The 21,846-nt window shown below is 40.6% G+C and overlaps 1 protein-coding gene across 3 annotated transcripts in view; it reads left to right on the top strand.

Moving 5' to 3' along the window:
- Nucleotides 1–21,846, top strand: part of LOC101603359 (probable ribonuclease 11) — a 66,111-nt gene that overhangs the window by 2,808 nt on the left and 41,457 nt on the right. Inside the window, exon 2 of one of the 3 annotated variants that reach the window (XM_045157677.1) lies at nt 553–636. The exons of the other annotated variants lie outside the window; for them this stretch is intronic. The gene's annotated coding sequence lies outside the window, so the exon portion shown is untranslated. The remainder of the gene's footprint in view (nt 1–552; nt 637–21,846) is intronic. 3 annotated transcript variants of the gene reach the window in all.

Genomic DNA, 21,846 nt, shown 5'->3' with positions numbered 1-21,846 from the left:
TGACCTTGTGGCATTGGGGGAGATAAAGTGCAGGGAAAAGTCGCTAGTTTGGGATTTGAGGGTTTATGTGGAGTGAGAAAAATGCTCGTGGGCGTGGAGCCGCTGGGAAGGACACCTCTACAAAACATTCTGGCGCAGTTCCCCTTCTGGCCACAACGTGGCTCTATAAATGCTTCTTTAAAGGTTCTTGTTGGATGCAAAAAGGCGGTCTCCAGTGCCTCCACTGACCTGCAAACCTGCCCCAGGCAGAGCTGCGGACGCACAGCGGCAGCGGCTCTATGCCTTGAGCAAAGTACACTATTCAAGATGAGGGCGTGAGAGAACCCATCTGCTAGCTAAGGCACACAAGCCCACCGCAGGCCGGCCAGACAGGAAGGGCCTGCAAACCCAGGATGACTTTGTCAACCTCACTTGCCTAGGTTTTTGTGATGGAGGATCAACTATGTGCACCCGAGAAAATTGCTGTATTTGGGGCTGGTGGAAGAAAGACTATATGGAATAGGGAATGAGTACCTATTGGTCACAAAACCAATCAAGCCTTGTCTACTCCAGGTGCTAAATCAAACTGAAATCTGGCCCCTTGTAGGCAAGGAATCTGCCACAGATCTTCCAGTAATGGCCTTGAAGATGGACTCTGTAAGTGTGGCAGACTACTTTTGTTTATTCTATATGTGCACGGAAGGAGAGGTGGAACTTAAAGGAACTGTGTTGTTTTCCTGTGACATGGTGTTCATGCAAGAAAGCTGAGCAAATTATTAAGATAGCTGCATCCTATGGCCAGGGAGGGAGAAAAGTATTGAGCCATTAGAAAACACTCCTGAGGGAGGAGGGAACCTTCAACAAGTGAGGACTTCAAAGGACCAATAATACACCCTAGGCCTTGAGTTATGACCAATATGGTGCTATAGAACTTCATCAAAGAATTCCTTAAAAAAAGGGTTGAAGTTGGTAACGAAAAGCATACAGATACATACAGAGAGAAAAAAATAGTGCTTTTAAGTCATTCATCCATGCGTTTCTCATTCACTTAATATTTACTGAGCAAATGTTTATTAAACAGCTGTTCTATTCCAGGCTTAGAGTTTAAATTACTGCAGTAAACCAGGGAACTGTGGTCTCATGGGACAGATGTTTTCAAAAGCCAAGAAATGTAGTTAGTTGAGCATGTTACTGATGAGGGCCTCAAGGGAAAGCACAGGCTTTATGCAAGCAACACCGAAGCTGTTCTCGTACTCCAGAGCTCCTGGGAGGGCTTGTCTATGGAAGGAAGAAGAGGGCTTTCTGTAAGGAACATTCCATAAAGTAACTACTAGATTCTTAACAGCCTGGAGTTCAAACAAAGCCTGATGAGTTTTGGGACCTGCAGAGGGGAGTGTGACAGGAATAAGGTGATAGAAGGAGAACAAATTTTATCTTATTTTTAATTTATTCATTTATATACTTTTTGGTTTTTTGAGGTAGGGTCTCACTCTAGTTCAGGCTGACCTGGAATTCACTATATAGTCTCAGGGCAGCCTTGAACTCATGGTGATCCTCCTCCCTCTGCCTCCCAAGTGCTACCATGCCCGGCTTTTGAGAGTAGATTTTAGGTGAGGCTGTCTCTGCATGAACTTGTAGGCAAAGGTAAGGGCAGTGGCCGTTATCTTCAATAAGTTACTGCTGCATTTCAAATGGGAATGGGAGTAGATCACAGACATAAAACTAGATTTGTGTTCTAAGGTTTGTGATGCAGTAGGGAAGACAACAAGCCCCTGAGGAGTATGACAGCTTTCTGAAAAGCAAACATAGTCTTGCTTCAGAGAAAGATACAACCCAGTATGCTTTACTGAATCTAAGACTGCTGTTTTCACTGACTCCATTCCACAATTCTGACAACTCCAGCCTCTTTCAAAGGAGGCAGGGAGGCCCATGGAACTGAGCTCTGGGTCCCAACACGAGCTGGTGGCAGAGCTGGTCTTAAGATAGGATTTCCAGGCTGCTGCCCATCCTGCCCTAACTGGGTGCCTCTGAACAGGGAGAGGTTTTTGTTTGTTTTGTTTTTGTGGGTTCATTTTTGTTTGTGTTTAACCCGTTTGAATTCCCCAGAGCCATGATGATTTGGGGGGTTGGGAAAAATCTTTTTATTTTTTCCAAGAATTTTTTTTCTGATTTTCAGAGGAAGTAGAACAGGTGCAGAAAGGACAGCAAGGCCTGGGAATGTAAGAGAGATATGAATGCCCCCAGAGGCACTATGGGACAAGCTGGTTTAGTGATCAGTTAGCATTCAGAGGAGATGGGTGAATGCTCAGGCTGAGGGCAGATATGAATAGCCAGATATGATATGATCAAAGAACTTTTCAAAGTCAGAAACTAGAGGGTCAGTCTTACCAAGCAGCTGGTAGAAGGGCATGCTTCAGGCAATTTTCCCTCAACATGGTCTTTCATGGTTCAATAGTGTATGACGGTTATTTCAAGATCACAGGGAAAATTATAAGATAAGAGATGGCTTTTCCACCCCCGGGAAGGAACAGGATCTCCAGTGTGCACAGCCTGGGACTGTCACTTCAAGGTTAAGATTGATAGTTTACAATTCAGAACATGTCCAAGGGCAGGAGCAGCTTATTCTTGGACTCGGCAGATCCCAGTCTGCCCACTGTACCTGAACAAGGGGAAAGGCAGTGGAGGGAGTTGGAATAGTGCCCAGGTGCTGTTGAGGAGACTTTATGGACCCATTAGTCAGAGCTTGTTTAGGAAATAGCTTTGCAATTGTCAGAGGTAGTCAATAAACCTTCCAAAATGTGGTGTCTCAGGCCTTTGCCCTCAGTATTTATTGCTTTTGATTTAAGGAAATGTCCCTTTGACCACTTTGTCAATTCCTTGATCAATTTTACTGGAACAGTCCATACTCCTAAGGCAGACCCTTCCTCTGGGTCTGGTAACCAGGATCCAAATCTCTTTTTCTCGGTTGCTTAACCCCACTTCAGATTGCATAGCAGATACCACCTCCCTATTTCCTTAGTGTGTGACAAAATAGAACTTGTAGTCAGAGAATTGTCATCCTAAGAGAATAGTCTTTGGGTGCATTAAAAAAATAACTGTGGTGGCACACACCTTTAATCCTAGCACTTGGGAGACAAATTGGAGGATCACTATGAGTTTGAGGTGAATTCCAGGTCAGCCTTGACTAGAGTGAGACCCTACCTAGAAAAAAGAAAAGCAACAAAGGGCTGGAGAGATTGCTTAGTGGTTAAGGCACTTGTCTGCAAAGACAAAGGCCCCAGGATCAATCCTCCAGGACCCACGTAAGCCAGATGCACAAGGTGGAATGAACTTGCAGTGGTTAGAGCCCTGGAATGCCCATTCTCTCTATGTATCTGCCTCTTTCCCTCTATCTATCTGTCAAATAAATAAGTAAAAATAAAAATAACTTTAAAAATAAATTTATTGACAACCTCCACACATATACACAATGTTCCCTGATCACAATACCTTCCACAACCCTGATCTGTGTCTCCTTCCTCATCCTCCCTCACTGAATCCCCTCTTCTTTTCAGCTACTCCCTCTTCTACATTGATGTCATCATCAAATAGCCATCAAACATGTTAATGGGCCCAATATTGTGCAGACAATGACAGCTTCTATGAGGTCATGAATACAACGGTCACTTTGTGTCTGGAGGACAGCATCCTAAAGCACCCCTGCACCCTGTCCTTTGGGTCTAACATTCTTTCCACCAACACTTCTGAAGTGGTCCCTGAGCCTTGGAGGGTGTGATAAAGATCGTCTCATTTAGTGCTGAACACTCCACTGTTATGTTTCAGCACTTTGAGGTTTTTTTTGTTTTGTTTTGTTTGGTTTTTGAGGTAGGGTCTCACTCTGGTCCAGGCTGACCTGGAATTCACTATGTAGTCTCAGTGTGGCCTCGAACTCATGGCAATCCTCCTACCTCTGCCTCCCGAGTGCTGGGATTAGAGGCGTGCACCACCACGTCCGGCTAAAGAGTTTTGAGTCTCTACCTTCTGAGAGCAGCACTAATATATGACCATAAGCATAAATATTTAAAAGGCAATTTTGTGGACAATATATACCCATTTAGCCAAAAACACAGTAGCAACTTCCTTCCTAGCGTTTATGACCTTTCCGGACATAGATTTTGACTAGCTTTCACTATCACCATGAATTTCCTCCTGGGCAGTGGGCCTCAAGTTCAATCAGAGAGTGGTTACCCTCATAACACTATTGTGCCAGTGGGTGTGATATCTTGCCTGGAGGGCCAGTTGTGTAGCATGCAGGGTCTAGTGTTGATGACTTTTCTGCTCAAGCTGGCTGTACTATAACTGTTAGTCAGCAGGGAGGGTTCTAGCTTGATCTCTCAATGTTTTGCAACCAAAGAATGTGATGTCTTCAGCAATAGGGTTTGCCATATAGTTTTGGCAACCAAGAGCCTTGGCAATAGCTCATATAGTTTGGGGCAGGAGCTCCCTGACTAACTGGGATTTGACACTGGGAGACATCCCACACCTGACAATGGGAATTTCCTGTGATGACCTAGAGCTTCTAGATACAGCCTTATCCACTCCAGATGGGCTTTGGGCTCATTTAAATTAAGCTCAACACTGCAGTTTGCAAAATCAGAGTAGAACCTTATAGTGAAATTCTTTAATCTTTCTTCCCATCTGCATTTTAATGACGAGAAGTAGCATGACTTTCTCACAATCCCATAGGTAGTTGGTGTCAGAAAGAGGACAGAATCTGACATTTTTCACCTATTTGTACAACCCACAAATATTTTGAGATTTGAGAAATACCAGTCTCTGTAGTGGAGGGGAAAAACAAACCAACCCTATAATTCTCCAGACACTCACAATACATGGAGAGAAGACCAGGCAAACCCTTTGCAACATCACACAGCAATTTATGAACAGGAAACACAGAGGGGTGCTTCCTCTGGCCATGGAAGAAGCAGAGAGTGGTTAGTGTAAAGCAACAGTTCCTGGGCAGGTTGCATGGGCTTGGAAACAGTTCTTGATATGTGAGATTGCTCTGGGTACATGAGCATGTGAACTACTTTCTTTAAACTACTTTAAAAACCAGGTTCACCAAGGAAGCAGCACTCTTGCTCATTTCCACAAATACTCTTAGTTTCAGCTAGGGCCCTTTTGAGGTGTGATAGGCTGGTTCTCTCAGAATCTGCATCCATCTGAAAAAGAGAAGCAAATTCTCCAACAGAGAGTGAAGTTAGCACCAGATAAATGGGATAACCTTTGTTTTTTTTAGAGAGAATTTAATAGGTGTAGGTCCTCTTGTAGCCCACAATTGGTGAGAGCTTGATAATAGAGAATGGGCTTGTTTTTGGATATGGTTCAGACTTGTTTCCCAGCTCCAGCAATGGGTTCTGTTCCACTGAGCAGATCATTTAGCCAAATCAAGAGCAGCTGGTTTCCCACAATGGCTGTGCACCACTGTTGCACTTGTGTGAATTGAGTAAAAGTGCTGCTTCCTTGGTGAACCTGGTACCAGCACAAGGGTGAAGGAGATAGACACAGAGAACACTCAACTCCTACCAAACCAGAGATCCAGAGACACAGAAGATCCCAAGACCTCATCACTGAAGCACACCTAAAATGAACCCAACATGCTCAGGGAAATTTGCAGAAGAGGGGGCAGAAAGAATGTTAGAGCCACATGTTGGGTCATTGTGCACAGAGAGAGACATTGCCTCTTACCCATAACTGATGGCTAATCCCAACGAGAAGGGTCCTTGCAGAGGAGGGGGGACAGGGAGGAGGCTAACGATGGTACCAACAAGACTATACACTGTGTACAAAACTAAAAAACTTTTAAAAATATTTTTATTTATTTATTCGCAGGGAGAGAGAGAGAGAGAGAAAGAGAAAGGGAAAGAAAATAAATATGATAGGGCCTCCAGCCACTGCAAACGAATGCCAGATGCATGTGCCACTTTGTGCATCTGGTCTTATGTGCGTATTGGGAAATCAAACCCATGTCTTTAGGTCCTGTAGGTAAGCACCTTAACTCCTGAGCCACCTCTCTACTTTTTTTTTTTAATTTATTGAACCAGTTTTTAATTTTGTTTTGTTTTGTTTTTTGAGGTAGGGTCTCATTCCAGCCCAGGTTGACCTGAAGGTCATTATGTGGTATCAGGGTGGCCTCAAACTCAGGGCAATCCTCCTATCTCTGCCTCCCGAGTGCTGGAAGTAAAGGCATGCTCTACCATGACAGGCTTTTATTGAATCACTTTTTTTCTCTGATTCCCATCTCACTCTTCTTTATGGAAGTAGTAGAGATGGATTCTCATTTGACCATTCAAATTACACAACAGTAGAGAGAGGGCTCCTAAGTGAACCAGGCTTTTTTCTTTCTTACTTCCTTTTTTTTTTTTTTTTAACAAGGTAAGGTTTCATTCTGATCCAGGCTGCTGGCCTGGAATTCATTATGTAGTTTCAGGGTGGCCTCAAACTCACAACGATACTCCTACTTCTGCTTCCCAAGTGCTAGGCTTCATCAGTATTCTTAATCCAATTGGACCCTATGAGCTACACAACTGGCCAGTCAAGATGTGCCCACTGGTACAATAATGATATGTCTGTTATAAGGGTAACTAACCTTCTCTAATTGGATTTGAGTCCTGCTCCTATAGGCAGAAATTCATGTATGGTTTTGATAACCTAGTCAAAACCTATGGCTGAGGAAGTCATAGGCCCTAGGGAGGAAGCTACTACTATTACTTGACAAGTTGCCCTCTAAATATTTATGTTTATGCCCACATGTTACTGTTTTTTCTTTAAAAAATTTTTTTTGTTTATTTATTTATTTGAGAGCAACAGACAGAGAGAGAAAGTGGCCGATAGATAGAGAATGGGCATGGCAGGGCCTCTAGCCACTGCAAAAGACCTCCAGATGCATGTGCCCCTTGTGCATCTGGCTAACGTGGGTCCTGGGGAATCAAGCCTTGAACCAGGGTCCTTATGCTTGAAAAGCAAGTGCTTAACCACTAAGCCATCTCTCCAGCCCTTTTCTTTTTCAAGGTAGGGTCTCATTCTAGCTCACATTGACCTGGAATTCACTATGTAATCTCAGGGTGGCCTTGAACTCACAGAAATTCTCCTACCTCTGCCTCCCAAGTACTGGGATTAAAGGCATGCAACACCACATGTGGCTTTCCATATGTTACTATTACTCTCATTCCTTTTTAATTTCAATTATATTTTTTTGAGGAAAGCCCAACAGACTGTTTTTTTTTTAATTTTTAAATTTTTATTAACATTTTCCATGATTATAAAAAAATATCCGATGGTAATTCCCTCCCTCCACACCTCCACACTTTCCCCTTTGAAATTCCATTCTCAATCATACTACCTCCCCATTAGAATCATTGTACTTACATATATATAATATCAACTTATTAAGTACCCTCCTCCCTTCCTTTCTCTTCCCTTTATGTCTCCTTTTTAACTTACTGGCCTCTGCTACCAAGTATTTTCCTTCTCACACAGAAGCACAATCATCTGTAGCTAGGATCCACATATGAGAGAGAACATGTGGCACTTGGCTTTCTGGGCCTGGGTTACCTCACATAGTATAATCCTTTCCAGGTCCATCCATTTTTCTGCAAATTTCCTAACTTCATTTTTCTTTACCGCTGAGTAGAACTCCATTGTATAAATGTGCCACATCTTCATTATCCACTCATCAGTTGAGGGACATCTAGGCTGGTCCCATTTCCTGGATATTATAAATTGAGCAGCAATAAACATGGTAGAGCATGTACTTCTAAGGAAATGAGATGAGTCCTTTGAATATATGCCTAGGAGTGCTATAGCTGGGTCATATGGTAGATCAATCATTAGCTGTTTTAGGAACCTCCACACTGTTTTCCACAATGGCTCAACCAGATTGCATTCCACATCCCTGCCAACATTTATGATCATTTGTTTTCATGATGGTGGCCAATCTGACAGGAGTGAGATGGTATCTCAATGTAGTTTTAACCTGCATTTCCCTGATGACTAGTGATGTAGAACATTTTTTAGATACTTATATGCCATTCGTATTTCTTCCTTTGAGAATGCTTCTATTTAGCTCCATAGCCCATTGTTTGATTGGCTTGTTTGATTCCTTATTATTTAACTTTTTGAGTTCTTTGTATATCCTAGATATTAATCCTCTATCAGATATATAGCTGGAGAAGATTTTTTCCCATTCTGTAGGTTGCCTCTTTGCTTTTTTCACTGTGTCCTTTGCAGGGCAAAATCTTTGTAATTTCATGAGGTCCCAGTGATTAATCTGTGGTTTTATTGCCTGAGCAATTGGGGTTGTATTCAGAAAGTCTTTGTCAAGAAAAAATATGTGGGAGGGCTTCCCCTACTTTCTCCTCTAGCAGTTCAGAGTTTCAGGTCTGATGTTAAGGTCTTTAATCCATTTGGACCTAATTCTTGTGCATGGCGAGAGAGAAGAATCTATTTTCATTCTTCTGCAGATATATATCCAGTTTTCAAAACACCATTTGGTGAAGAGGCTCTCTCTTCTATGAGTATTTTTGGCATTTTTATCGAATATCAGGTGGCTATAGCTACTTGGGCTTACATCTGGGTCCTCTATTCTGTTCCACTGATCTACATGTCTGTTTTTGTACCAGTACAATGCTGTTTTTGTTACTATGGCTCTGTAGTATAGGTTAAAATCAGGTATGGTGATACCACCAGCCTTATTTTTGTTGCTCAGTATTATTTTAGATATTTGAGGTTTTTTGTGATTCCAAATGAAATTTTGGATTGCCTTTTCTATTTCCATGAAGAATGCTTTTGGAATTTTGATAGGGATTGCATTAAATGTGTAGATTGCTTTTGGTAAGACTACCATTTTCACAATATTAATTCTTCCAATACAGGAACAGGGTATGTTTCTCCACTTTCTAGTGTCTTCTGCAATTTCTCGCTTGAGTGTTTTAAAGTTCTCATTGTAGAGATTCTTTACTCCCTGGTTAGGTTTATTCCAAGGTACTGTATTTTTTTTTTGATGCAATTGTGAATGGGAGTGATTCTCTGATTTCATCCTCTGTGTGTTTGTTGTTAGCATATATGAAGGCTACTGATTTCTGTGTATTTGTTTTGTATCCTGCTACATGGCTGTAGGTTTTGATCAGCTCTAACAGTTTGCTAGTAGAGTTTTTAGGGTCCTTTATGTATAGAATCATGTCATCTGCAAATAATGATAACTTGATTTCTTCCTTTCCAATTTGTATCCCTTTTATGTGTGTCTCTTGCCTTATTGCTATGGCTAAGACTTCCAAAAGTATATTAAATAAAAGTGGGGGACAGTGGACACCCTTGTCTTGTTTGTGATTTTAGTGGGAAAGCTTCCAGTTTTTCCCCATGTAGTAATATGTTGGCTGTAGGCTTGTCATAAATAGATTTTATTATATTGAGATATTTTCCTTCTATTCCCAGTCTCTGTAGGACTTTTATCATGAAGGGATGTTGGATTTTGTCAAATGCTTTCTCTGCGTCCAGTGAGATGATCATGTGATTTTTGTCCTTCAGCCCATTTATATAATGTATTACATTTATAGATTTGCATATATTGAACCATCCTTGCATCTCTGGGATAAAGCCTACTTGGTCAGAGTGAATGATCTTTTTGATATACTCTTGTAGTCTGTTTGCCAATATTTTGTTGAGAATTTTTGTATCTATGTTCATGAGGGAGATTGATCTGTAATTTTCTTTTTTTGTTCTATCTTTGCCTGGTTTTGGTATCAGGGTGATGCTGGCCTCATAGAAGGAGTTTGGTAGAATTCCTTCTTTTTCCTTTTCCTGGAAAAGCTTAAGAAGCAAATGGTGTTAGCTCTTCCTTAAAGGTCTGGTAAAATTCAGCCGTGAATCCAACTGGGCCTGGGCTTTTTTTTATTTGGGAGATTATTGATAACTGTTTGGATCTCCATGTTTGTTATAGGTCTACTTAAGTGATTAATCTCATTTTGATTTAATTTAGGGAGGTCATATAAATCAAGGAAAGCATCCATTTCTTTCAGATTTTCATACTTGGTGGAGTATATGCTTTTATAGTATGTCCCTATGATTTTGTGAATTTCTCTGGACTCTGTTGTGATGTTACCATTTTCATCTCTGATTTTATTAATTTGTGTCTCTTCTCTCTTTCTTTTGGTCAGATTTGCTAAGGGTTTATCAATCTTGTTTATCCTTTCAAAGAATCAACTCTTTGTTTCATTAATTCTTTGGATTGTTTTTTGTTGTTTCTATTTCATTAATTTCTGCCCTAATCTTTATTATTTCTTCCCATCTACTGATTTTTGGTTTGCCTTGTTCTTCTTTTTCCAAAGCTTTAAGGTAAAGCATTAAGTCATTTACTTGTGACCTTTCTAATTTCTTAATATGGGCACTTAAGGCTATAAATTTACCTCTTAAAACTGCCTTCATTGTGTCCCAGAGATTATGATATGTTGTATTCTCGTTATCATTTGACTCTGTAAATATTTTGATTTCCTTCTTGATTTCTTCATTGACCCATTCATCATTTAGTAGTGTATTGTTTAGTTTCCATGATTTTGTGTATGCTCTATAGCCTTTCTTGCCCCTGATTTGTAGTTTAATTCCATTGTGATCAGATAGAATGCAAGGAATTATTTCAATTTTCCTGAATTTGTTAATATTTGCTTTGTGTCCTAATATATGGTCTATTTTAGAGAATGTTCCATGTGCTGCTGAAAAGAATGTATATTCTGCAGCCTTTGGATGAAATGTCCTGTCTATCTCTGTTAAGTCCATTCCTTCTATGACCTCATTTAGTCCAGATGCCTCTCTGTTTATTTTTTCCCGGGATGACCTGTCAATTGATGAGAGTGGGGTGTTAATGTCATCTACCACCACTGTGTTTGGTGTTATCTGTGACCTTAGTTCTAATCGTGTTTGTTTGATGAATTTGGGAGCCCCCATGTTAGATGCATATATGTTTAGGATTGTAATGTCCTCCTGTTGGAGTGTGACCTTAATCAATATAAAGTGACTTTCTTTATCTTTATTGACTAATGTTGGACTAAAGTCTACCTTGTCAGATATTAGGATAGCAACCCCTGCTTGTTTTCTAGGCCCATTTGCTTGAAACTCCGTCTTCCAACCTTTCACCCTAAGATATTGTCTATCCTTTGTAGAAAGGTGAGTTTCTTGGAGACAACAAATTGTAGGATCTTGCTTTTTAACCCAGTCTGAAAGCCTATGTCTGTTCTTTGGGGCATTGAGGCCGTTGATATTAAGAGATATTATTGAAAGGTGTGTATTTATGTTTGCCTTTTTTTTTTTTTTTGTGGTTCCTGTTCTACCTGTGCTCTCTTGTGTTAAGTAGTATTTGAGTATTGCTTGTTTTTTCTAGGTTCCTTATATGTGTGCTTTTCCTTTTCTTCAGCATGGAGGATTCTATCAAGTATTTTCTGTAGAGCTGGTAGTGTCTTCAAATACTCCTTTCACCTGCTTTTGTCATGGAATGTCCTTATTTCTCCTTCTATTTGAATGGATAGCTTTGCAGCATAAAGTAACCTTGGTTGACAGTTGTTATCTTTCAAAACTTGGAATATATCACTCCAAGCCCTTCTGGCTTTATAATTTTGTGTTGAATAATCTGCTGTAATCCTGATGGGCTTGCTTTTGTAGGTAACTTGATTTTTCTCTCTAACTGCTTTCAATATTTTTTCTTTGGTGTGTGTGTTTGGAAGTTTGATTATAATATGGTGAGGATAGGTTCTTTCCAGATTTTTCTGGCTGGGGTTCTAAAGGCTTCCTGTATCTGCATTGGCACCTCTTTCCCAATTTGGGGGAAATTTTCTTCTGTGATTTTGTTGAAGACGCCTACTATGCCTTTGGAGTGGAATTCTTCTCCTTCTACTATGCCCTGAATTCTTTTTTTTTTTTTTTGGTTTATTTATTTATTTATTTATTTATTTATTTGAGAGCAACAGACAGAGAAGGAGGCAGAGAGAGAGAGAGAGAGAGAGAGAGAGAGACAGACAATGGGCACGCCAGGGCTACCAGCCACTGCAAACGAACTCCAGACGTGTGCGCCCCCTTGTGCATCTGGCTAACATGGGACCTGGGGAACCAAGCCTCAAGCCGGGGTCCTTAGGCTTCACAGGCAAGCGCTTAACCGCTAAGCCATCTCTCCAGCCCTGCCCTGAATTCTTATATTGGATCTTTTCAGAGTGTCCTGAATATCTTGAAATTCCCACTCATACTTTTCTATAAGTTTGCCTTTCTCTTTGTTGGACTGTATTAGATCTGCCACCTGGTCTTCTAGCTTAGATATTCTGTCCTCTCCTTCATCCATTCTACTGGTGAGATTTTCTACAGAGTTTTTTATTTCATTATCTGTGTTCTTCATTGCTAGTAATTCTGACTGGTTTTTCTTTATTATTTCTATTTCCTTATTTATGTCTTGTATTGCCTTCTTTATTTCATGAAATTGGTGTCCTGCATCTTCTTTGATTCCTTTGATTTCCTCTTTAAGTTCCTCTTTGACTCCTTTGATTTGTTCTCTGACTTCTTTGAACACATTTACAATCATTCTTTTGAAATCTTTCTCAGGCATTTCCTCTAACTCGTTCTCACTGGAGGTCATTTCTGATGCATAAATACTTTTAGGTGCATTTATATCATCTTGCTTTTTAATGTTTCTTGTGTTATAATGTATATATTTTTTGCATCTTTGGTTAAGTTAATGCTTGGATTTACTAGCTAGCTGGGTATTCTTAGCTGTTTCAATTGATTTGATGTTACATATTTTCAGGGTAGGAGCTTAAGGTGTTAGGTGTGGCTCTTAAGACTCTCAGAGTATCTACACAGGTGCTCCTAGGGGTTGAGTTTCCCTGCTATGGGAGTATTCATGTAGGCTGAGTGGAATAAAATACAGGTAGATTCTAAAAGTTAACTAAACACTGTACCTATTCAATCAAAAACAGCCCCAATTATGTATGCCAGAGTAGTTATTATAACAACCTATATCAACATAGAGGTTAAGATTTCTGGTTTGTTGAGGGATTCAAGTCAGCTTGTGACCAAGTGAGACCCTTCCCTGGTACAATCCCAGTTACCTTGGATGGTTTTGGTCTCAGTCAAGTTGCTGCCTGGTTATTGGGCTGCTGTTATGATTTCTGGACCTGGGCACTTGCTTTTCCTGCTGGGTAATCCGAGCCTGGAAACTGTGGCCCTGCAGATCAGCACCCCTGCTGCTGGAACTGCTGCTGCTAAAGTTGTCTCTGATGGGTCTGTCAGCAGCTGAAGCTGCTGCTGCTGAAGCCACCACTGCTGCTGCCTCTGCTGTTGCTGCTGCTGTAGCTGCCACTTCTGGAACTACTGCTGCTGCTGAAGCTACTGCTGCTGGGTCCACTGCCACTGCTGGCACTGCCACTGCTGCTGCTGGGTCTGCTGCTGCTGCCACTCCTGGGTCTGCTGCTGCTGGGTCTGCCTCTACTGGGTCTGTTACTGCTGGGGCTGCTGTTACCAGTGCTGGAGCCATTGATGTTGCTGCCAGACTCTGCTCCTGCTTGGGTCCCATTGTTGGCTCAGGTTGGCGTGGCCGGGTCCCGGGACTGCTGCTCTGTTCACTGGAGCTGGGCGCAGGTGGTGGGGGAGGGGAGGGAGCCGCAGCTGCTCTGGTTCTCTCGATGTTCCATGTGTTCTTCTACCCCGTGGTCTGCTCCTCCGTTGCTCACTGCCACTCTCCCTCATGTTTCCTGAGTTGCGGAGAGTGCTGGTGTGAGTGGAAGCTCCCGCACCTGGCTTTTTCTGCAGCTCGAGCTGAGCCTGGTGGCTTTCTGGTGTGGTGCCACCGCCGCTGCAGTTGGCAGAGCTGCCGGGGCCACTTTTGCCGGCCTGTGCAGGCTCTGGATGCTCTGGATCTTCTCTTCTACTTCTCCACTGCCGTTTCAATTTCCTACACACCTCCCTTTTTAGTAAAAGTGTGTATTTTGCTGAGTTTTTTTGGTCTTTTCCCCCCCAGGCTGCTTTGGTGTGGTACCTACACCGCCATATTAACCGGAAGTCTCCCTCCCCCTTTTTTTATAACATTAAACTAGGCATCATTTAACCTTGTCTTCTTGATATGCCTGGAACTTTGTTTTGATCAACACTGCCTCTTTCATTTGTGTTTCAAGAAGATGGAGAGCAAGCATTCAGAACTGTGTATACCATTAACACAGGCCTTGGGCCTGTGACCCACAAGTGACTTGGTATATATAGTTCATTGCTAATTATAAAATTATAAGAAATCCTTTTGATATTTAATCTACAGTAGAAAAATTGGCCACTTTTTGCTTTTATCAAGGCCATGGAATAAAGGGATCCAAAGATTTAAATATTTTTTTCTATTTTGATTTTTGTTTACTTTCTCCTTAAAACATTGAGTAGTGATAATTATATGGAAAACCACACTGTAGGAGAATTGGACTTTTTAAGATGGTTGATATTTTTAATTTTATATCTTTTGTATAGATCTACAAGGAAATGTTTTGTAATTTGTTTTGTCACTAGGATCCAGTATTTGGCAGCCATGGGTTAGATAACATTGTTTAGTACGATTTGCTTGCATGTTAACAACAAACCTTTTGGAGGACCCACAAATCATGACACTGAACACATTTGAGGCACTCTGAGCATCAAGGCGAGTGCTGGCAGGACTTCTGTAGATGGGGATGTCACGGGCTGGGTTCAAGAACTGCTGTAAATGCCACTTCTCCATGCTCCAACAGCATGAGCTCACTCATTTCCCCAGCCCTCTGGGACCACTGATGAGGGAACTTGTTGTCCCAATAAAAACTGGCGGCATGGGCCTACCTGCAGTGCACCTTACAATATTAAAGCAAGGCTTTTATTCTAAAACAGAATAAAACTGTTCAATAAAAACAAAAAATATTTTATTTTTCATTTTTATTTATTAGAGATTGAGGAAAAGGGGGAGAATGGGCATGCAAGGGCATCTAGCCACTGCAAACAAACTCAGACACATGTGCCACCATGTGCATCTGGTTTATGTGGGACCTGGAGAATTGAACTGGGGTCCTTAGGCTTTGTAGGCATGCACCTCAACTGCTAAGTCATCTCTCCAGCCCTCATTTGATTTTTTAATGTTATCTATCTTTACTGGGCTAAAGTGGAATTTCATAGTTGCTTTAATTTGCATATGCCTAAGGGTTAGGGAGGTTGAACATTTTCTTATGTGAATCTTAGCCATCTGTAATTCTCCCTCTGAGAACTCCCTATTCAGTTCTCTGTCCCATTTTTGGAGTGGATTGCTTGATTTTTTATTGTTTAGTTTCGTGAGTTCTTTGTAGATTCTAGATGTTAGGCTTCTGTCAGTGGTATAGCTGGAGATTTTCTCCCATTCAGTAGGTAATCTAGTAGCTCTATTCATGGTATATTTGTCTGTGCAAAATCTTTTTAGCTTCATGAGATGCCTTTAGTTGAGTGCTTGTTTAATTTCCTGGGCTTTTGGGGTTTTGTTCAGGGAGTCTTTTCCCAGTCTGATATGGGGGAGAGTGCCTCCTGATTTTTTTCTTTCTGTAGTTGAAGAGCTTCAGGTCTTATATTGAGGTCTTTAAGTCATGTAGACTTGATTTTTGTGTATGGAAAAATGAGTGGGTCTAATTTTATTTTTCTACATATGGTCATCCAATTTGTCCAACACCATTTGTTGAAATGCTGTCTTCTCTCCAGTTTACATTATTGGCACCTTTGTCAAAGAACAAGTAGCTATATTTAGTTGACTTAAGGTCTGGGTCTTCAATTCTGTTCCATTGGTCTATGTTTCTGTTTTTATTCCAGTATCAAGCTGTTTTGGTCACTGTGGCTTTGTAATATAGCTTTAGATATTTAGATAGGGTATGGTGATACCACCAGAGGGGTTTTTTTTTTTTTTTTTTTTTGAGGATATGTTTGGATATCCAAGTCCTGCCATTCTATATGAATGCTGAGATAATTTTTTCAATCTCTTTGAAGAATGATGCTGGCATTTTTATTGGTATTACATTAAATCTGTATATTGCTTTTGGTATAATTGCCATTTTCACTATAGTAATTCTATGTATCTAGGACTATAGGAGGTCATTCCATTTTTCTCAAGTCATCCTCGATTTGTTTCTTGAGTATTTTTATGTTCCCTTTATATAGGTCTTTCACATCCTTGATTAGTGTTATTCCAAGGTATTTAATTTTTTTGGTTGCTATTGAAAATAGGATAGCCTCACTGATTTATTTCTGTGTATATTTGTCCTTTGCAAATAGAAAAGCTACTAACTTTAGCGCATTGATTTTGTATCCTGCCACTTTGCTGAAGGAATTTATCACCTTTAACATTTTGAGATGGAGATTTCATGTCATCTGCAAATAGGGCTAACTTGACTTCTTCCTTTCCAATTTGAATCCCTTTTCTTTCTTTCTCCTGTCTTATTGCTTTGGTTAGTACTTCTAGTACTATGTTGAAGAACAGTGGTGAGAGTGGACACCCCTATCTTGTGCCCAATCTCAGTGGGAAATTCTTGAGTTTTCCCCCATTAAGTATTATCTATGTTTTAGGAGCTTTATATACAGCTTTTATTATGTTGAGATATAAACCCTCCATGCCTACTCTTTCCAGTGTTTTGATCATGAAGTGGTGTTGTATTTTGCCAGTGGACTTCTCTGCAGCAATTGAGATGATCATGTAGTTCTTATGGATCAGCTTATTTATGTGGTGTATTACATTGACCAATTTCCATATGTTAAGCCATCCCTGCATCCCTGGGATGAAGCCTACTTGATCAAGCTGGATTATAATTTTGATATGTTGTTGAATTTGATTTGCAAGTATTTTATTCAGGATCTTTGCATCTAAGTTTATTAGGGATATAAACCTATAGTTTTCTTTCCTTGTTGCATCTCTGTCTCCTTTTGTATTTGGGTGATGCTTGTTTTTTTTTTTAAATTTTTATTTATTTATTTATTTGAGAGCGACAGACACAGAGAGAAAGACAGGTAGAGGGAGAGAGAGAATGGGCGCGCCAGGGCTTCTGGCCTCTGCAAACGAACTCCAGACGCGTGCGCCCCCTTGTGCATCTGGCTAACGTGGGACCTGGGGAACCGAGCCTCGAACCGGGGTCCTTAGGCTTCACAGGCAAGCGCTTAACCGCTACGCCATCTCTCCAGCCCGCTTGTTTTTTTTTTATTATTATTAGTTTTCTATTCTGCAAGTACAGGCAGTTTGGTACCATTATTAGGCTCATCCATGGCCTACCCCCTCCCCATTGGCCCCTCCTTGTTGAGGTGTATGGGTCACACATTGTGGGGTTAGCCCACTGTCATTGGTATGATAAATGTCTCTGTATATCATGACCCAACATGTGGCTCTGACATTCTTTGCGCCCCCTCTTCCACAAAATTTCCCTGAGCCATGTTGGGTTCATTTTTGGTCTGCTTCAGTGATGAGGTGTTGGGGGCCTCTGGGGCTCTGGCTCTCTGATTTGATAGGCATTGATTTTTCTCTGTGTTGGTCTCCTTCCCCCTTGTGCTGATATCCAGTTCATCAGGAAAACAGCACCCTTGCTTGTTTCACCAATTTTCCTTAGTTTCAGTCAGGGCCCTTTTGAGGTATGATGGGGTGGCTCTCTCCTTAGGATCTGCATCTATCTGAAAAAGAGAAGCCGATTCTCCAATGGAGAGTAAGTTAGCACCAGGTAAAATGAGATAACCCTTACTTTTTTAATAGAGAGTTTAATAGATGTAGGCCCTCTTGTACCCCATGATTGATGGTAACTTGATATTGGAGAGTGGGCTTATGTTTGGATATGGTTCTGACTTGTTTCCCAGTTCCAGCTATGGGTCTTGTACCACTGACGGGATCAGTTATCTGAATCAAGAGCAGTTGGTTCTGCACCATGGGTGTGTGCCACTATTGCACTTGTGTGGGCATCACAACATGTTATTTGCTGCAATGTAGGTTGGACCATGAGTTGTGTGGACAGATATTGGTCATTTCCCCCAGTCACCCATGGCACTAGACACGCTGACTGTCTGGGGACTGACTCTCTTCTGGCTTCCAGCCATGCCATTCCATTTTACATGTCAGCTGAATATGGTGTCTTCAGCAATAGCGTCTTACCACTAATCTTTGGTGGGTCATCAAGTACTCTGACAGAAATCTGTCATGCTTTTAGAAAAACCTTGTAGGTTTCTCTGATCAAAAGCTCATTGTGGGTGATAGCCCCATGCTGGTACTGGTAGTTACAGGTCAGTGTCCCTAAGAAAATGAGGGGAAAAGGTAACTAATATATAGGAGTTAGAGAGGCGTGAGAGAGAGAGAGAGGGAGAGGGTGAGGGACGGAGGGAAGGTGTAGAGGATTTAGGTTAGACTTGATCCTACCCTCTCCAGTGTCTTGTGGTTCAGGTGTTTCCTGTAAGGGCCTGGTGAATGTTCAGCCATTTGGTCTGCCTTTTAGGAAGTAGAATTTTATGGTACCATTGCCGTTTGGTTCTAGATTAGTGTTTCCCACCCCTTTGATACCCTCCCTTCCCTCCCTATCCTTCCTAGTGTCTAGTCCATGAAATGCTTGCTGGGTATGTAAGGTATCTTGGGTAGATTCAGGTTAGGTGCTGTAGATGAGTGAGACTATGTGTCGATTTTTTTTTTCTGTGATTGGGTAAGTTCACTGAGAATGATTTGTTCCAGGTTCAATCATTTTTCCTCAAATTTCTTTGTGTCATTTTTTCTGACTGCTGTATAGAATTCCATTGTGCAGATATACCACATCTTAGTTATCCATTCTTCTAGTGATGGACATTTGAGTTGATTCCAGCTCTTAGCTATTACGAATTGAGCCAATAAAAACACGGTAGAGCAAATCTCTCTGGCCTGTGGTTTGAAGGTTTTAGGGTAGATGCCCAGTAAGGGAATAACTGGGTCTGTTGGTATCTCTATAGTCAGCTTTTTCAGGAGTCTCCATATTGCTTTCCAAAGTGGTTGTACCACCCTACATTCCCACCAACAGTGGATGAGTGTTCCTGCTTCTCCACATGCTCACCAGCATTTATTTTCATTTGAATTTTTGATGTTTGCTATTTTTATTGGGGTAAGGTGGAATCTCATAGTTGTTTGGATTTGCATTTCTCTGATTATTAGGGATGATGAACATTTTCTTAAGTGTGTATTTACTATTTGTATTTCTTCCTCTGTGAACTGCCTGTTCTGCTCTTTGCCCCATTTTGTGAGTGGGGTGTTTGCCTTCTTACTGTTTAGATTTTTTAGTTCTTTATAGATTCTAGAGATTAGGCCTCTATCAGTTGGATAATCCACAAATATTTTCTCCCATTCTGTGGGTAATCTGTTGGCTTTGCTTATTGTTTGCTTGTCTGTAAAGAAACTCTTCAGTTTCATATGATCCCATTGGTTGAGTGACTGTTTAAGATCATGAGCTACTGGGGTTTTGTTCAGGAAGTCTTTTTCCATTCCTATATCATGGAAAGTGCTTCCTAAATTTTCTTCCAGTAGTATTCTAGTTTCTGCTCTTATATTGAGGTCTTTGATCCATTTGGATTTGAGTGTAGTGCATGGTGAAATGTGTGGATCAAGTTTCATTTTCCTGCATGTGGTTATCCAGTTTGTCCATTTGTTGAAGATGCTGTCTTTTTTCCAGCCTATATTGTTCAGACCTTTGTTGAATATCAAGTAGCTATAGTTTCTTGACCCAAAGTCATGGTCCTCAAGTCTATTCTATTGGCCTATAGTCCTGTTTTTATGCCAGTACCATGCCGTTTTTATTACTATGGCTTGTTAATATAGCTTTAGATCAGGTATGGTGATGCTTCCAGAGGTATTCTTTTGCTGAGGATATGTTTGGATATGTGAGGCCATCTACCTTTCCATATGAAATTTGAGATCATTTTTTCTATGTCTGTGAAGAACACTGTAGGGATTTTAATTGGAATTTCATTAAATCTATATATTGCCTTTGGTAAGATTGTCATCTTCACAATGTTAATTCTACCTATCCAGGAGCATGGGAGGTGTTTCCATTTTCTCAAGTCCTCCTCAATTTTTTTTTTTTTTGAGTGTTTTTATGTTTTTGTTGTATAGATCTTTCATGTCCTTGGCTAACATTATTCCAAGGTATTTTGTTGTTGTTGTTGTTGCTATTGAAAATGGGACTATGTCCCTTATTTCTTTCTCTGTATTTTTGTCATTTGCATATAAAAATGCTACTGATTTTTGTGCATTGATTTTGTATCCTGCTACTTTGCTATAGGAGTTAATCAGCTTCAGGAGTTTTGGGATGGAGTCTCTCGGGTCTCTTACATATACAATCATGTCATCAGCAAATAGAGCTAACTTAACTTCTTCCTTTCCAAATTGTATCCCTTTTATTTCCTTCTCCTGTCTTATTGCTTGAGTTAGGACTTCCAGTACTATATTGAAAAGCAGAGGTGAGAGAGGACAACCCTGTCTTGTTCCTGATCTTAATGGGAATTCCTCCAGTCTCTCTCCATTAAGTATTGTTTGGGCCTTCAGAGCTTTGTATATTGCCTTTATTATGTTAAGGTATGTACCGACTATGCCGATTCTCTCCAATGTTTTGATCATGAAGTGATGTTGTATCTTGTCAAAGGCCTTTTCTGCATGTATTGATATGATCATGTGGTTTTTATGTTTAACCTTGTTTATGTGGCGTATTACATTGACAGATTTCCATATGTTGAACCACCCTTGTGTTCCTGGGATGAATCCCACTTGGTCCAGGTGGATGATACTTTGGATGTGTTGTTGGATTAGGTTTGCGAGGATTTTGTTCAGGATCTTTGCATCTAAATTCATTAGGGAAATAGGCCGGTAGTTTTTTTTTCTTGTGGCATCTCTGCCTGGTTTTGGAATTAGGGTGATACTAGCTTCATAAAAGGAGTTGGGTAGCTTTCCCTCTTCTTCAATTGTGTGGCACAGTTTTAGGAAGATTGGTTTGAGTTCTTCCATGAAGGTTTGATAGAATTCAGCTGAGAAGCTATCTGGTCCTGGACTCTTCTTTTTGGGGAGGTTTTTAATTACTTTTTCAGTCTCCATGAGTGTGATGGGTTCATTGAGGTGATTAATCTGCTCTGAGTTTTGCTTTGATAGATGGTATGCATCCAGGAATTTTCCATCTCCTACACATTATCCAGTTTTGTGGAGTAGAGGTTTTTGAAATAAGTCCTGATGAGTCTCCCAATTTCACTTATGTCTGTTGTGATCTCTCCTTTTTTATTTTGAATTTTGTTAATTTGAAGCCTCTCCCTTTTTTTTTGCTTGATCAAATTGGCCAGGGGTTTGTCAATCTTGTTTATTTTTTCAAAGAACCAGCTCTTTGTTTTGTCAATTGTTTTAATTGTTTCCTTGGTTTCCAGTTCATTAATTTCTGCTCTGATTTTAATTATTTCTTTCCTTCTGGAGCTCTTTGGGTTGGATTTTTCTTTTTTTTCCAGTGCCTTTAGGTGGATGGTTAGGTTATTGATTTGGGATCTTTCTGTCTTTTTAATGAAGGCATTGAGTGCTATGAATTTTCCCTTGAGGACCTCCTTCATTGTGTCCCATAAGTTTTGGTATGATGTGTTCTCATTGTCATTCAATTCCAGGAATTTTGCAATTTCCTTTTTTATTTCATCCACTATCCATTTATTGTTTAAGAGTGTGCTGTTCAGTTTCTAGGTGCCGTTGGGATTTTTGGTGGGTCTTTTGTTGTTGATTTCTAGCAATATAGAATTGTGACCTGATATCATGCAAGGAATTATGTCAATTTTCCTAAATATGTGGAGGCAGTCTTTGTGACCCAGTATATTGTCTATTTT

This window comes from Jaculus jaculus, chromosome 8 (genome assembly GCF_020740685.1).
Source record: "Jaculus jaculus isolate mJacJac1 chromosome 8, mJacJac1.mat.Y.cur, whole genome shotgun sequence".
Lineage (NCBI taxonomy): Eukaryota > Metazoa > Chordata > Mammalia > Rodentia > Dipodidae > Jaculus > Jaculus jaculus.
Note: the sequence above shows the minus strand (reverse complement) of the source record. Positions and strands in the feature narration are given on the sequence as shown.